Consider the following 18,540-nt stretch of genomic DNA (forward strand, 5'->3'; position numbering starts at 1 on the left):
ACCTTCACAATGCACAATAATTTCTATTAAAAGAAAAAGAGTTGCACTCAGTTCTAGAAACCAGGTACGTTTAGCTCAAAGTGAGGTAGCCATTGGGACACTTAAGTGGTGGCAACCGGCGTTCTTATTAAGCAAGTGCACCGCAAGAAGTAATGGGCATTTCCTGCAGTCTCAGCCTAATTCGAGCGGTTTCATTATGGCTTTCTCCAATAATCCCGTCCTCTCTTCACATCCTAAAAGACTTTTCTAAGCTCAGAACGAGGCACTCAAGATGTTGCAGGATCAGCGAAACACTGCCAAAGGAGTTTTTAAGGTGAGGAGAATTGCTGGGGTCATGAGCAAATAGACTTGCACTTACAAGTCATGGCAATGCCACATATGAACCGTCTCTAAGTTTAACGTCACCTAAAGAGATAATGTGGTTCAGAAAACAGGTTAATGGCATTTTTTCAAAGTATGATATTTTACTGATAAGAAAAGAGTTGCAATCAACCCTAGTCCTCAGGAAGTGTTATAATGAAATGAGATAGCAAATGGGTCCCTTAAGCAGTGGCAACCACCGATCTGATTAAGCAAGTACACTGCAAAGGTAATTAATGCCTTCTGTAGTTTTTGCCTAAATCGAGGGGTCTCACGATGGCTTTCCCTAATATTCCTTACCTATCTTCACAACTAAAGACTCTGCTAGACAGGATTGAGGCACTCAGGAAGATGCGCTAATAACGGAACTTTACCAAAGGAAGTATTATGGTAAGGAGTTTTACTGGGGATCCTGAGCTTAGGTTTATGCTCATACGAGTCAGAGTAATGCTTCATAAGAGATGGCTTTATTATATAAGGTACTCAAACAGAGTTGATTGTGGATCAGAATATCAGATAGGTAATTGGCTTATTTCAGGAGCTTTATGACAGAAGATGTGAGCTGTTCAAATGCATGGGAAACAGGAAAGCCTGCATCTGTGCTCCAATAGGATAGCAGCTTGAACGTTCTGTTTCTTTCTCTACCTATATGCGTCTTTTTGCTGGAAAATTATTGATCACTCAGTTTTCTGGGAAAAACAATATGTAAGACTTCTGAACTCTTTGTGCCCCAAACTTCTGAGAGCTCATCTAGTCAATTAAGTTGGTGTACAGAAATAATTTTATCCAGAGCAAGAGCAAAGATGGGTCTGAGGTTGTTAATGTAGACGTATCCTAATGGTCTCGTTATGCAAAACTACATGAATAAACTTGGTGTTTGGTTTAGAATAGACTACTTAACTGGTCAGCACAGGCTGGTATTAAGTTTTCCAGGTAGTTCCTCCCTATGTCTCTTTCAATGATGTCTTCCCTTTCTTTCTTCTTTTTTTTTTTTGTCTCTTCCTGGTTTTAATCTGCTTTTTGCACTAATTGTCAGGAAAGCATATCTTTACTGATGAGCATCCATTACAGCAACAACGTCATGGTAGCAATGTCCGATTTTTTCACCGTACTGCTCCACAGTGAACTGTTGTTTGGGGAAAAAATATTATTCCTTATCAGGCATAGATCTCTTATGCGAGATAAAGGTTTGTGTTAGAGACAAGTTCATGTTTTTCTTTAAAGTGTGTATAAATACCAGTTAACATATTTGGTGCTAGGTTGGAAAACATATCAGTCTTTATCATACATAAACTACAGGGCAGTATTAAAGGCTTAATAACTATATTATGTTTAATAACATGATGTGATGATTCCCATATACACTTGTTTATTATAATCTTTTTTTTATTACATCCTCATAGATCGCTTAATATTGTTTATAGCTAAGTTTTTTACATTAATCTATCTCCTTTTGGCCCCACTTGCAATGATTCTTCTATATTTCTCCTCTATTTTCTCTTTTTCTTTACCAATGTTGGACTATAGTCCTGTATATTTCTTCAATGTATAATTTACCTAACAATTGTGTATGCAATGTTACATAGGCTACGTTACAACCTAATTTTTGTCAAAACCTCTAGTCAAGAGCTAGTTGGATATGTCTAGTAGGGTACCTGATGATGACATTTGGAATTAAGTCAATGATGTACATAGTATGTAAACTGAGATTTTTGTGCTTGTTAACCACAGAATTGTTTCAAGAGTATGTTTACTTGTTCTTCAATTTTCTCTCTCTCTCTCTCAATTTTAGGGGATTTGTGGGTAGGCACAGGGGTAAGTTTGAGCAAGCTCAGTGCTGCCTTCTCATTAGATAATATACGGGCACTTACTTGGCAACTTAATCTTACGGCTCACAGTAGACCTCTGCTTCTTTTGGTTACCTCATATTCACATTCAACTCAAACTGTGGTCTCAATAAACTATAGATAAGGTGTGGAAAATATCTTCCTGGAATGTCAGAGGGCTCCAAGACAAAAATAAAAGAAATATTTTAATGCACCTCCTCTTAAAATCAGAATCAGACATTTGTTTTATTCAAGAATCTCATATGGTTGAAGAAGACTGGGGAAATGAAAAGAATAGGAAATGGGTTAAGGATATCATTTCAGCAGGTAACAGTTCTAATTCTAAAGGGGTAGCTATTATTATTAAAAACTCATTTACACATGCTATTACAGATAAAGCCTCAGACCAAGAGGGTAGGTGGTGCTATTTCACATATCTAACCCCACTACTCCCCAAGCCAATCTTAGTCCTAAATCTCTATGGACCATGCTCAGGGCAACATGATTTCATTTTAAAAATCTACAACATCTTACTTAACTTCCCCAATTATTATTATATGCTGGGGGGTGATTGGAACGCAGTAACTGACCCTAACCTTGACTGCTGTAGTAGCTCTAAATCATACAATACACAAACCTCCCATGCTTTGATGGATTTAATATCTCACTTTGGGCTGATTGACCCTGTATCCTTTGGGGATAGTACTTATAACAATAATTACACATATTTCTCTAGCTGTTTTAACTCCTGTTCACATATATATTTCTTTCTAATCTCTGCTAGACTAATAAATTGGCAAAAAAAATATCTTGTTGATCCAAGGTTTTTCTCAGACCACTCAAAGATTACTGTAATAATAAATTTTGCACACAACCCACCCCAATACCTTTAGCCACTAATTGGTCTCTAAATAATAATATTCTACATAACTCATCAGTTACTGACGAAATTGCCATAGCTCTAAAATAGTTTAATACTGAGGCTCACAACACAGACATTCCCTACGACATCCAATGGGCTGCATGTAAAACTGTGATCACAGGATTACTTATATAAAAATCCACATATCTAAAAAAAATGAGGAAAGAAAAGAAAACAGATTGATATCTGAGATTAGAGATTTCGATGACAGGCTACAAATCAACCCCACCCCAGCATTGGAAAATTAAATGATAGGTAAGCAAAAGGAATTATTTGATCTACACCAATCCAATTACTCCCTGCAAGAACTAAGATTTATAACAAAATACTCTAAATGGATACAACCCCCCTCCAAGGTATTAGCTAGACTAATTGAAAGCAAACAGAAATCACCCAGGATAGCCCTTATTCAGTACCAAGACACACTTTATAAATCAGACTCACAAATTATCGATCTATTCCATCAATTATATTCAGATATCTATGCAAGGAACAATCAGCAAATCCCAACCCCTGAGATAAAAGACTATCTCAACAACATCACATTCCCAAAGCTCGATGAAGAACAGAAAAAGATCCTATATGCCCCTTTTAGCCTACAAGAAGTCATAAATATCATTGATAACCTTAAGCTAGGGAAAGCTCCAGGTCCAGATAGTTACTCTCCAGACTTCTATAAAACTTTTAAAGACATTCTAGCTCCTATCTTACTCAATCTATTCAACTGTATATCCCTCAATGCTATATCGGACCTCTACCTTAACCACTCAAAGACAATACTACTCCCCAAAAACAATTTGGATAAATCAAACGTGAATAACTACAGGCCAATCTCATTAATGAATGTTGACATTAAAATTTTATCCTCCTTGCTAGCTGAAAGACTTAAAAAAGTAATCACCTCCTTGATTTCCAAAGAACAAGCAGGCTTCATGTCTAAAAGACATACCTGGGACAATACACTATGACTGGCCTTACCAAGAATGATAAAAACCCAAGATATGCAATGATACTGGACGCATGCAATGCTTTTGATAGGGTCAACTGGAATTTTCTGTTTATAGTGCTATCTTATTTTGATATTCCCTCAGGGTTCATCAGTATGATCAAGAGTCTCTATAATAGCTTGTTTATGTGCCTATATATAAATAAGAAATGATCAAAACAAAAAAAAAATCTCAAATGGTACCAGACAAGGGTGGCCCCTCTCCCCTCTTCTTTTCAACTTATATCTCAGACCTTTCTTTCTTTCTATTAGACAAACAACTCACCACCCAATACCCAAAATACTACACACAAAAATAAGTTTGACCGCATTTGCGGATGACCTGAACATATATTTTGAACATCCTTTGACAGATGCCAAAAAATAATGGCTACCTTAAATACATTTGCTCATATCTCTGACTATAAAAGTAATCTAAATAAATCCTATATATTCCCGATCAATCCTGCAGCTCATAGGGAAAACTTATTTTCAAACTCTTCCTTTAACATGTCTTACTCTTGAAACTATCTAGGGGTTTGCTACGATCACTCTTCCTCTTCTACAGTAAATTCCAATGTATCCAAAATATGGTCAACACTTTCCCAAGACTTGTACAGATGGCAATAGTTAAAACTGCCCTTACTATCTAAAACATCTATTATTAAAGTGAACATCCTCCCAAAGCTTCTTTATCACTTTTATGCATCTCTTTCCTTCATTCCCAACTTATTCACCAATTAATTACACAAAGCTCTTACAAAATTCATCTGGCATCCAAAATCAGTAAGGGTGTCATTTCAGAGACTTATTTTCCCAAAATCTAAAGGAGCTATTGGCATGCCAAACCTTCAACTTTACTACAGAAATCTGCACACCAATAGATTAATTACTATTGTCAGTTACCATCCGAACAACCATACGTTGACTCCCTTTTGGATAAAAATGTGGTACAGTCATACTCTGGAAAGTAGTTTAAATCCCAAAGCTCTCCCCTTCTTAGACCCATTAACTCTTAGGAAGTTAAAAATACACCACATCCTCAGGTGTAAAATCAAATCCTTCCAAGAGATTTTTAAATCCCTGAAACTAGATTAAGCTTTCCTTCTATTCCAGTCCATTCACTTAAACCCTAATATCAAGCTAAATAATAACATAATTAACCTTGGAGACTATACTCTAATAAAAGATTACTCACTCTGGGATACACATAAACACAAAGCTCTCTTACCATTAGAACTAAGAGACACCTTAAAAGTATCAAAAAATACAACAATTTTGTAACAAATCAGAGAATGTATTGCATCCTTAATACAAGAACTCACGATTGCAGATTATGACTTCCACCAGGTATCTAATCTGCTCCTGATCCTAGCTACCAAAAGGAATATGCTGTCCTGCTCTCATAAATTTATAAATACAATTCAGTTTCGAGATAGGATGGTATACACAAAATATTGGGATCAACAAGGGATTATCCTATTAGATGAACAAAAGTTATCTGCCATTAAATCCACCCTATTATTCCCCCCTTTTAAAAAGCTTGCTTATTCACAATTTATGATTAACAATAACTTATACTACACTCCCACACATTTAAACAATTTTAACCCCAGCATATTGCCTGCTTGCTCCTGGTGTTTCTTCCTCCATAGGTTCATAGGTAGGTACTAGGCTATTGGCCCTAGGGCTTACATAAGCCTAGCCAAAAAGGTACCCTGGCTTTTGCCACCCAAGAAAATTATTTTCCTGTGCCCCTGTTGAGCAGAGCCCCAGAGGTAATCCCCACGGTGAATTTCCTATTTCCCATCCAATCATCAAGGTCCCTCTTGAAGAGTGCTAATGAGGAGCTTTGTTTGATATAGATAGGTAGTCTGTTCCAGAGTATGGGAAGTTTCTGGGACAGGAATCTATCCCTCCAGCATGTTCTGTTTATTGTGGTGACAAGGTTTAGGTCCCTAGAGCATGTAGCTCAGAGGGATTGGGATTTCTTTTAGGGGAGCATGTCCAACAGCTCTGGGTTTGACATAGCTTTGTATATTAGGCAGAGATCACCTCTGAGTAGGCGATATGGGATGGAGTAAAGCTGGAGCTTTTTGAGATGGTCTGCATAGGGCATCTGTTTGAGGCCTGTAATACTCTTTGTGAGGTATTTCTGTGGCCTTTCCAGTTGTTGTAGATGTCTTGTGAGGTAAATACCAAAAGGGGCGTTGTACTCTATAATGGGTCTAATGAGTGATGAGTAGAGGGGAACAATGACCTCTTTTTTCCTGGATGAGAAACCTTTTGTGATGTGGTGTGCCATGTAGAAGGATTTCCTGACTACTTTGGCGATGTGATTATCAAAGGAGAGACTACTGTCCACCTGTGTTCCAAGGTCTCTTATCACACTTTCAGTGTTAAGTAGACTACCACCTATGTGGTAGCTCATGGGTACAGAGTTTTTACCAAAGGGGATGACAATGCACTTTTTGGCATTGAGCTTGAGGCCATGGCTTTGACACCAGGCATCTGTCTCAGTGAGGACCTTTTGTAGGATGTCCACATCATTAGGAGTTTTGATTATGGCTCCTAGTTTGCAGTCATCTATGAACTTCATTAGCCAAAGACCTTCTGTGTTAGCCTGTACTTTAGAAAAGTAGATATCAAACAGGAGAGGACCCATATAATCTGGTGTTGCCGCTATTCTGACAGCATTTGGTGTTCTGTAAAGGTGAGACTCGAGAAGATGGGCTATCACAAATCAACCCTTTCATGGGAGATGGCATTATTACACATTACCAACCTTAAATTTTCAAAATTAAGATTCCATATCCTAATAACACTCTGCATGCTAGTTAAATTCTACATCTCCAAGCACTGGCTAGATCGATCTAAAATGTCTTGGAGTGGATTCAGGAATATGGTTGCCAAATACATTACCTCTCAAAAGCTCATAATTACAAAAGCGTGTAAACGCACATACTTCCAGAAATTCTGGAATGTTATATTTGAGCTTCTGGCTGACAACCAATTATAGTTATTCTGAATGGGTACACTACTACTATATGCTCCTCCCTCCTATGTTTCTCCTTTTCTTTCACCTTAACACCACTATGATTCTTATATGTCCCTCACCTTTGTGGCTCAAGATAAGTATACATGGCTTCTATCCTATCTCATATCTATATATTAAATAGAGGCTTATACATTCTGTGTTGTTACAGTTCCTACCCACCTGCATATTTGTTTTTTTCTTTCTTTTTAATACGATTATGTCCAGGGTTGAAATACCCCTAGGCAGCACTGTTGTACATATTGTATATAGTTATTATGTGAATGATCTCTGCTGTATTAATGTACTTCTCTAAACTGCAATTGTTTTGTTTGTTGTTATGTCTTTAAAGCAAAATGAATAACATTTCTACTTAAAAAAAAAGAACTGATATGCTAAACATATCATATAAGTATGAATCAAGGCTAGTACTCTAGAAGCTTCTGTTGTAGAATAAGATATGTATAACTATGTATCACAATTAGCACTGTAGAGACCTGTATCACAGAGAAAGCTGTGTTTTAAGTATTTATAAGGACAAGTCCTGTGCAGCTAAGTACAGAATAACCAGTGTATAACCATGTATCAGGATCAGAACCAGGATTGTAGAGAACTGTGTCACAAGAAAAGTTCTATGCAACTAAGTACAGAATGACAAGTGTACAACTTTGTATCTTGATCAGGACCGAGATTGTAGACAACTGCATCACAAGAAAAATTCTGTGCAACTAAGTACAAAATAGCCTATGTTTAACTATGTATTGGGATCAGGACTGTGACTATAGAGAACTGCATCACAAGAAAAGTTCTGTGCAATTAAGTATATAATGATCAATGTCTAACCATGTACCAGGATCAGGACCAGGATGGTACAGAACTGTAGCACAAGACAAGTGCTGTGCAACTAAGTACAGAATGACCAGTGTATAACTTTATATTAAGATCAGGACTAAGACTGTAGACAGCTGTATCACAGGAAAAGTTCTGTGCAGCTATGCAGCTAATCATGGAATGACCGGTATATAACTATGTATCAGGATTATGACTAAGACAGTGGAGAGCTGTATCACATGAAAACTTCTCTTCATAAACAGGGGATGTTGACTGTTGTAGTCCATATAATTATTTCTAAAGGTATAGAATTACACACACAAAATGGAACTGACTCAACAAAAATGACACCGATCAAATAGTAGAGCCTGATGCTAAGTTAAGATGCTTTGATAAAACAGACCGCATACTATTGGATCTTTTTCATGACAACCTCATTACAGATTACGAGTTTGACTTCATTAAGGTAGGCAATCCTTGTCTTGGTAAAATGTTTAGAATTCTGAAAATTCACAAAGATCAAATTAACCCTCCTTTGAGACACATCATGTCCTCCAAAAAATTAAAATGGAATTTATTGCTGAACTTCTTGATTTTTATCTGAACCCTATAGTTCAAAACATCCTGATTTATCTGAAAGACTCTTGGGAATTCCTGAATGAGATTTATATTTTTATCAATGATTCCCCTGATTTTATTGGTTCCTCATGCAATGTTTTATTGGTTATACTTGACATGGTGGCTCTGTACCCTAGCATTCCTCATGTAGATGGCATTTGTTTAGTGGAGAGATACCTCACAAACTATGCTGGTACAGAGTTGGGTAAAGCTCAGACTCTTTGTAAACTTCTACAATTAGTGCTGGAAAACAGCTTTTTCATTTTCAATGATAATATTTTCCATCAAATTAAAGGTGTAGCCATGGGTGCTAAAAATGGCACTGGCTTATGCTAATGTAATGCTTAGTTGCTGGGTGGCTGACACACTCATTAATATGAAAGGATTTAACCAAGTATGTCTCTACAAGAGTTTCATTGATGATACATTTTTCTTTGGCTGGGCACTCAGAATGAATTAAATGACTTTATTTCAAACATCAAAGAGAGCATTCGTTTTCTTGACTTTACCATCTCAGGTATAGGTAAAACACTTCAATTTTTTGAACATTAGCTTGTCTTGTGATAATGACCATAACATTTTGAATTTCACAATTTATTGTAAAGACACCTTAAGAAATAATCATCTGGACTACAACAGTCAACATCCCCTGTTTATGAAGATTAACATAGTGAAGGGCCAGTTTGTACATTTAAGTAGACTTGTCAGTGAAGGAGATCAGTTTTTTAAAGAATGTGGCTTTCTCAGAAGTCTCTTTATAGAGAAAAACTAGCCCAATGAACTCATTGACTATTGTTTTTATGATGTTTATTCTAACAGACATTCTCACCACCAACAGATTTGTGATTTTGACAACAGATTTTGAGATATGGTTTTACTACTAACACAGGTCCTGATAGTAATGACTGTTCTCATTTTCCGCTACCTATCTCATTAAATTTGCAGAACATCAGGCAGTAAAAACTGGAGCATCATTAAGGTTAATCAAGAATTAGCAAGCCCTACCTGTAGGGCCAACCACGTAATTCTGCTATAAAAAATACATCCTTGAAGATGTTTCTGGGAAATGATAACAAATATCAGAAGAAACAACCCTCTGGTCCTGCAGGAATGAACAGTTGTGGTCACTGTATTTGCTGTCAACATATACTGATCAGAGAAAATCTCAAGATAACAGCACAAAGCTTTCTTCTCCATTTAAAATATTCATTTGACTGCACAACCAAGAATGTTGTGTACATCGTGCTCTATTCCCATTGTGGCTTTTTCTATACTGGAAAGACTACACGCAGATTAAGTGACAGAATAAAAGCAATTAGATTCACAGATAGTAAAAAACTTTAGCTAAACATAGTCTAGTATGCCCCCAGTTTTTTGATTTTAAGTTTGAAGTTTTGGACAAAGTGGCTGTTCCCTTTGGTGATGTCAAACCTCTCATGGAGGTCAGGGAATTGCACTGGCAACTGAAATTTCAAGCTGACACACCCCCAGGGCTCAATGGAACTTTAAATATAACATGCATAGTAAAATGGTTAAGATAATGAATAACGCCCGTCTAGTGGGTGGGATTCTATTTATATTTTTTTTAATTTGTGACTGTTACTGTAGTTGTACACCTTCACATGTTGTTTGTACTGTCTAGAGTATACATTTAAATGAAGTTTCTGATGAAGTTTGTGTTTTAAAATAGGAAACGAACAAAAGCACTTAATTTTTAGTCTACAGTCTGATTTCTTCTGATCAAGGTTTTTATTGTTTTATGTAGTCCCTGTGTTTACCTCATTTGATAGTTTCTTCCAGTATAATTATTACTCAGTTTAACATTATAATTTTGACAGTTTAACATTACTTAGACTGCTCCAGTCCTGCTATCTCTGACATTTTACACCTTTTCTAGAACATTATTCTGCATGTACTTTGTAACATATTTTACTTATTTCTACATAGGTTGCATTTTCCTTTTTGTAAATATATCGCCTTCATTTATTTTATCTCCTTTACAATATTCAATAATTCTGTTACGGTTGGTTTAGTTTTGGATTTCCATTTCCTAGTAATTGCTTTTTTGGTAGTCATCATCACTAAACTTACTAGCACCATACTGTATCTAGGCAATTCATTTCCTATATCCCAACTGAAATGATTAGTCACAAAAATTTGCTCCCCCAACCTTTCTGACAAGGCACCCTGTATGGAATTTTTGAAATTTATGATCTCATTGCATTCTCTAAAAAACATGCTCCCAAGTATGTTGCTCTTTGCCATCATACCTCCAATAATTGCCATCTACCTGTGGAAAAATTCTCTATGCAAATATTTACACACAAAAATCATACACTTTCTAGATTTTGTTGCATACTTGGGAGCCATACAGATATCCAACTATTTTTCACTTGTATATTGCCTTTCTGTTCTCATTTCAGTCTTTTTAACCACTTCTGATTGATTCAGATAGTTGCTGTGCATTATTTTATATGCCCTACTAATTATTCCCTTTTTTAACCATAGCTTCTGTTCTAGACTTTAATTAACTATAAAGTCAGTCACAGCCATTTTTTCATTTAGCACTCCTATACCTTCCCTATAGTCTGTTATCAGTGATAGGTAAGGCCAACTCCCACCTGCAGGTGAAACTTCTGCTTAGCCTCATCCCACTTTATGAATTTCCCTCCCTAGTTATTTACTCTCAATGCATTAGTTTCTTTGATAAACGTCTCCAGTAAATTCCAGATCCCTCTTGCCTATTTTCTAAACCTTCTACTTGCAGTCATCCCTATTGTTTAAATCTCATTTTCCCATTCCCATGTTTGCTTACTTCTCAGAATACTTTCTGCTACTATGTAAATTTTATGTATGTTTGCTATTGTTCTCCATAAGGGCCTGTATCCAAAACCCTATTCTCTACTTACATTGTGAACCCCCCACCCTATTTCAACATAATTTATTCCAACTTTGATTTGAAATCTTCTGCTTGTGTTATGTAGATGAGGCTTAATTGAGTAGCTCTAAAGTATCCCTTCAAATAAGGTAATCCTAAACCACCGTGTTCTGTGGAGAGAAAAGAACTTAAACCTCTTAACTCTTGCCCTCTTTCCTTCCCAAATAAATTTCTTTAATTCTTTATTAACTATGGTCCACAGCTTTTCCTCTGGTTGATAATATTACTGACTTGTAAATTATTAAAGGGACTAAAAATATATTCACTGCTTGCACCTTACTATCCATAAGCATAGTGTGGCTTCTCCACATATCTTGGCTTCCATAATAGAATCCTTTTTAATTCAATCACCTAGCATAAATATAGGTACTGCAGAAACATTTCATTTGTGGGATCATAATTTACTGCTACAGCCTTTGCTTTATCTTAATTTATTTTATAGCCTTCAAAAAACTGAAACGATTGCAAAATGTTCCACTACACTGAAATACCCTTTTCTTGATTTATCAAGAACAAAATAATATCAACGGCAAATAAGGCTAATTTATCTTGAGTACCATAGCAGTTGTACCCTAGAATTTGTGAGACCTTTATTTTCTTTTCCAATGGCTCTATGTATAGGGAAAATAAAGGGAAAAGAGGACACCTCTGCTTGATTCTTCTAATCAAAAATAGCTTGCCAGAGAGGAACTCTCCCACCTCACTTCTTCACTCTGACCCTTAATATATCTTCCTAATTCACCACAACAGTAAAAAGTCTATCAAGGAAATGCAAATACTTCCATTGTCCTACTGATAATGTTCCAGCTAACTTCATCAAATGCAGTTTCTGCAACAAGGACACCAACAATGGTGCACTTTGCTTCCCTATGACTTACCACTGTTCTATTAATGTTGTGAGATGTTTCTCTCCCCTCCACAAAACTACACCAATCCCTATCTGTCAGTTTTACAACACCTTAGCCATTGTCTTAGCTAGTATTGACATAAATACTTTATAATTATGTTCAAAATTGAAATTGGTCTTTATGAAGTTGGGTTAAGATCTTTGAACTATATAGGTAGTAAAGCCATCACTGCTTTCTTCCAAGATACTGGTTGTTAAACATAACTTTCCAGATGTGTATCACTTTTTTCCTGGCTCCCTGTTAAAATGCTGGCACTTAAAATGCCAAGTTCCAACATGCTGAAAAAAAGACCAAAAATACAAGAGAAGAGTGAATCTCAAAGATCGCACTTCTCTTTAAAACTTTTTTTGCAGGGGGGGGGGGGCTAGCCCCCCAAAACTTATAAATACCTACTCGGAGATCAGCGCATCTCAGTAAAAATGGAATATTCCGAGAACTGGCATCTTGAATATCTCAGTATAGTAGAACATTTTGCAATAGCTTCAGTTTTTTTTAGGATATAAAAGAAATGAAGTCATATTTTTTGTTCATTCAGTCTCTGTATTTCAGGACTTACTGTAACACGTCCAGACATTTCAAACAGTTACCTTTTTTCCTGCCTAACAGAAATATCATCTGTTTTTGGAGATGTACCAGTTGATTGATTATACATCACCATTTTTATCTCATCCCATTCCATCTTAATTATTAATTCTTGAGCCTCATCTTCTAACCTGGGCAAATTCCATTAATTTTTCCATGTGTGTCTTTTCATGGTTCCCCGTTTCTCTGCTTTATACAGATTTTCATACAATTTCTGAAATATCTCTAATACCTCTATAAGATCTCTATTTATTTTCTAGATATAGGCTTCCTAGGTAAGACAACCCCTTTCTATTTTTTGTTGTATAAATTGTTGTACTAATAGTTTTTGTGCCCTGGGGCTGTTATACAAAACACATAATTAACAGCAACCTGTCTAAAGTCATGTATTTTATTTAGATACTCCCATATTTTCCTTTTAGCAATCAACAATTGCTCCTCTTCTAGTTCTGTCAGACTTCCTTTCATATACAATACTTTAATCTTTCATAATACCTTGAAATAATTCATATTACATCTACCACATATCTCTTTCTCACTTCACCCATATTTTTAAATTATGTTTTCATTTTATCCAGTTCCACAGTTATCTCTTCTGAAGAAATTTTATCTTCCCTAACAATTCCTAAATTGTCTTAAATTCCACTCTTTAAAATGTAGCTAGGAAAGTGCCAGTGCTTCATCTTTTGATAACCCTATGTCTTTACTGGCACATGGTCTGAAATAGTTGCTGGATGTATTTCAAAACTTTAAATTTAAATAGCCTTCCTATTGTGAAATGTAATTTCTGTCCATCCTAACCAAATTATTCTACCTTGGGAAATAATATGTAAACTCTGTCTGGGCTCCTGCTAGTAATTTCAAATCTTCCATTCCAAATGTTCTCACATATTTCTTCAGAAATCTACTCTCCTTTGTTATATTTTCCCTTCTTGGTCTCTGTTACATCTTCACTATTGCACATTAAGTCACAGTCCTGACCTATGAATAATTTTCCCTTATGGAAGCTAATTACTTAATCCATAATTCTCTTAAATTCCTCAATATTATTTTTTGTACCTCCTACCCTACCATATTTATTACCACAAACCTTTCTTCTCCTCCTCTATGATTATTGCAGCCTCTCTTATAATCATTATTATTACCGACTTTTCCTTTGTTCCTGATATTCTGCTGAATGACCGTTCTGAAATGCTTTCTTTGCCATTCACATGCTCATTTCTAGTGTGTCCCCCTGCAGCACAGCTATTTGTACCCTACACTTTTTAATACAAGTTCATATACTTGCTTCTTGTCCATACTTACAATACCTTTCTCATTCCATGAAATAACTGATACAGCAGTCATTCTAAGATGCTATTACTTTCACATATTCTACATGATAGTTTTCTTTTTTAAAATAATTGTTTCCATAGTTCAAAATGGCCACTGTTCTGTGAGCACTGCTATCACCTAGGTCTCGATATACCCTGGATTAAAACAAACCCAGAAGGCAACGCAGAATTAATAATACAGAAATAACTGTAGATATTTACTGCTAATATCATCCAGCAAACAAAAGAGGAAGAAAAAGTGACAGATTCAGCTCAGAAACAGCAGGATTAACTAAGATTTCTGAATAACAGCTTAAGCAATCTGCTACTAAGGCCCTGCATCTGACTGCAAGATTGGTAAAACACTATACAGCAAGATGTCAAAAGAGGAAAATAATATGGAAACAACAACAACTAAGACCAAATTCTCAGTACTAGTCTCACCTGAGAAAGACACAACTTCAAAAAGACAAAAGACAACTAAACAAACTGACAACTCTAAAAATACAAATAAATCCAAGACAGACCAGCCAGCTAATCTGGAAGACATAAAATCTGCCTTATTACCTATCCAGCAAGCATTAAAGGACTTATCATTACAACTTCAAGCCTTTGGTGACTCATTCAGCCAAATAATATCCAGAATGGAAAAATCTGAGTCCAAAATAATAGAAAATGAAATAAAAATAGGTTCTATTTCTCAAAAAACTGATGCCCATGACAAAGAAATACAAAACTTACAAGCAAAATTAACAGACCTGGAAGCAAGATCTCGAAGGAACAAACATCATCATCAGAGGAATACCTGAAAATGTACTTCATAACAATCTAATACCAACAATCAAGCAAATAATAAATTCCCTCCTAGAGGAATCTGAAGAAATGCAGCAAATAACAATAGAGAGAGCCCACAGAGCCCTGAGGGAAATGCAAACATCACTGAAACCAAGACTTGTCTATATTAAAATATTAAACTACCAAGATGTAAATAAAATCATACTGGCAGCAAAGAAAAAAAGCACACTCACCTGGAATAATAATAAAATCTCCTTTGCTCAAGACCTCCCAATACAAATAAGACAAGCAAGACAACTACTATCTCCATACTGCAGGTTCCTAATAGAAAAAAAATCAAATTCCAGATGAAATATCCAAATCAGTTAATCTTTTACATCAAAGAGGTTAAATACATGGTTGCTAACCCCAAAGAGGCAAAAGAGACATTCCTGGCTGTTTTCAAGCAAATTCCACCTTCAGAAGTGAAATAAATCCACAAAAAAAAAAAGATAAAGGTCCCTTGGATGAAAAAACGACCCCATTCATGAGCACTCTAGCTGGGATCCAACTCTGAAATCTTCCCCTTGCTGTCTAGGCCCTTGGGTCATTGATGTGAGCCATGAGGAACACAGGAAAGGGAAGTACAGCCTGGGTGGGAACCAAAAATGAACTGCTGTTTCTGATGCACGAATATAGGAAGGAAGTTCCCATCTTGGATATTGGCTTGCAAATTCAGTCCCCCTAGGCTTTTGATGGCTTCATTAAGAACAGTCAGACAAAATGGATTTCAGCAAGCTACAAAGGATTTTACTGCCTGAAAAAATTGATCTGCACAAGCTAAAAGACGAAAGCTGCACCATAGATGTCAACCAACCTGCAAGCAAAACCTTGAAGAAATAAGGTACTGTTGAACTAAACCATTCACTAAAACAGTACACCCAGTACTGTGTAGGTGAATGAAACTCCAGCCTTAAATAACAAGCAAGAAATAAACTGTCAGAATTATGCTAGCTCATAGATTAATATTGGGAAAAAAAGGGAAAAAATTGTTAAATGTTTTATGTAAATACTAGAAATGTGTTAAAAGATCCTGGAGAGAAGTAATCTCAGGAAATTAGTAAAATAACCTAACAATCCTGGGATAATGTAAATATAGCCTTAATATGTCAACTATAGCAGGTGGACTGCTTGGCTAAGCTGTTTTTCTTTTTTTTTTTTTTTTTTTTTTTGTCTCTCTATACTTCCTACTTCTGTTAAATAGGTGCCAAGTATTTATTTTATAACCCACACAGATTGATGTGGAAAATATCACTATAGGCACCAAAGAAGGCCAAAACCTGAATAAGTAAAGGGGAGGAAAAATAAGTCAAATGAGAGAAAAATGTAAAAATGACAAGATTGATTGTTTAACAATATTACTATGGTACACATATTGCTATAATTTACTGAGGAATGTATATTAATATGCTGTTTTAAAAATACTATTAGAAAGAATTAGTCACAAGACAAAAACAATACATGCTGTACCTTAAATGCAATACCATCACTGTATAAATAATATGTTGGAAGAGGCTAGGGATATTAAGTAGCAGTGTTTGTTGAGGGAACTAGTTTGTTCAGCTTTGTCCACATTGTTTATAGTAACACAGGGGGGATACTATGGAGTAAATCTATATCTAAAAAGAAAACACATTCCAAGATTAGATGTAAAGGTAAACCATATAATGAACCTTCATCCTCCCCCCCTGATTATTCCTGGTCCAGGGATATAGTGGTTAGGCACAGTGTAGGGACGGGGATAAATAGATGCTTTCCTAAACCATCACACAGTAACACATACAAAACTAACAAAACAAAACTAATATACATTGCATATCTAAGGAATACACCTAATAAATAAATGTGGGAAATAGAATCATGGAATGTTAAAGGGCTCCAAAACAAGAAGAAAAGAAAACTATTGTTACACCTTACATTAGAAACCAAAGCCAACCTCATACTAATACAAGAAACGCACTTGACTGCAGATCAATGGGCAGAAATTAGCAGAACGAAATGGATAAGTCAAATCATAGCTTCAGAGGGGAAAACAAACAGTGCTGGGGCTGCCATAATAATTAAAAACAATTTAAGGAAAAAATACTTAAAACCAAAGCTGACAAGGAGGGAAGATGGTGCTATGTAACATTTAATAGTCCTAAAATACCAAAACCTATAATGGTACTTAATGTTTACGCACCCTGTAATAACCAACAACACTTTTTTATGTTATTATACCCAACCTTAAACCAATTTAAAGATCACTACCTAGTGATTGGAGGTGACTGGAATACATATCAAAACCCAGAGAAGGATAAATCTAATCTGACCAAATCACATAATAAACAAGCCACATTAGCCCTTAATGAACTCAAACAAGATTTCAAACTATATGACCCTTTTAAACATGGGAACAGTGGAGATAAAACAGGGAAATTCACATTCTATTCGCAATGCCACAAAATGTGGTCAAGGATAGACTTCTTCATAATCTCTGACATATTCATTAACATGGACCCAACAATAACTATACATACCAGGTTCTTTTCAGATCACTCCAAAATCACACTGAACATTAACTGGGACAAAAAGATATATTTAGAGAATAGGGGTCATAATTGGTCATTAAACCCTAATTTACTTTCCAAAATGGATGTAATAAAAGAAACAGAAACAATACTAAAAATAGCTCTTACAAATATCACTAACTCCCAAGTACCAACTGACATAGAATGGGCTGCAACCAAAGCACAAATCAGAGGATTGTTTATCAAAAAAGCAGCATACTATAAAAAAATACAACTGAAAGAGGAGCATATACTGAAAGGGAAAATAGAGCATCTTGAAAAAGAACTAATAAATAACCCTAAGAACCAAACAGAAGCAGAACTTTTAAAACTGCAAAGGGATCTATATATGTTAGAAACCAGGAACCTATCTTTCTATGAAGCCAGAATGTTAGCCACTTACGCAGAAGAAGCTCAAATACCATCTAGAGCTCTGGCCAGAATTATCTGCCAACACAAAAATGCCTCCAATATATCAGAAATAAACTACAGAGACAAAAACTACACAAAAATGAAGACATTATTAAAACATTTGAACAAATATACTCTCAAATATATGGAGCACAAATACTACAAACCTCAAAGGAAGATAGAACTCTTTTTTTTCAAAAACTGGAATTCCCTAAACTCAATTTAGACCAACAAAAAAAACTGAGCCGATATCCATCAGTGAAATTATTACAACAATCAAACACTTAAAAGTGCATAAGGCTCCTGGACTCACATCAGAATTTTACAAAGCATTTTCCCCCTTGATAGCCAAACTACTATACTATATACTGAATTACATAATAAACTATAAAATAAATGATATCCACTTTAATGCCTCTAAAACTATAT

The 18,540-nt window shown here is 35.6% G+C and overlaps 1 protein-coding gene across 1 annotated transcript in view; it reads right to left on the reverse strand.

Moving 5' to 3' along the window:
• Nucleotides 1–18,540, reverse strand: part of HELZ2 (helicase with zinc finger 2) — a 1,911,095-nt gene that overhangs the window by 480,832 nt on the left and 1,411,723 nt on the right. The gene's annotated exons all lie outside the window — the stretch shown is intronic.

Source organism: Protopterus annectens, chromosome 12.part0 (genome assembly GCF_019279795.1).
Source record: "Protopterus annectens isolate FY-2018-M chromosome 12.part0, PAN1.0, whole genome shotgun sequence".
Taxonomy (NCBI): Eukaryota; Metazoa; Chordata; order Ceratodontiformes; family Protopteridae; genus Protopterus; species Protopterus annectens.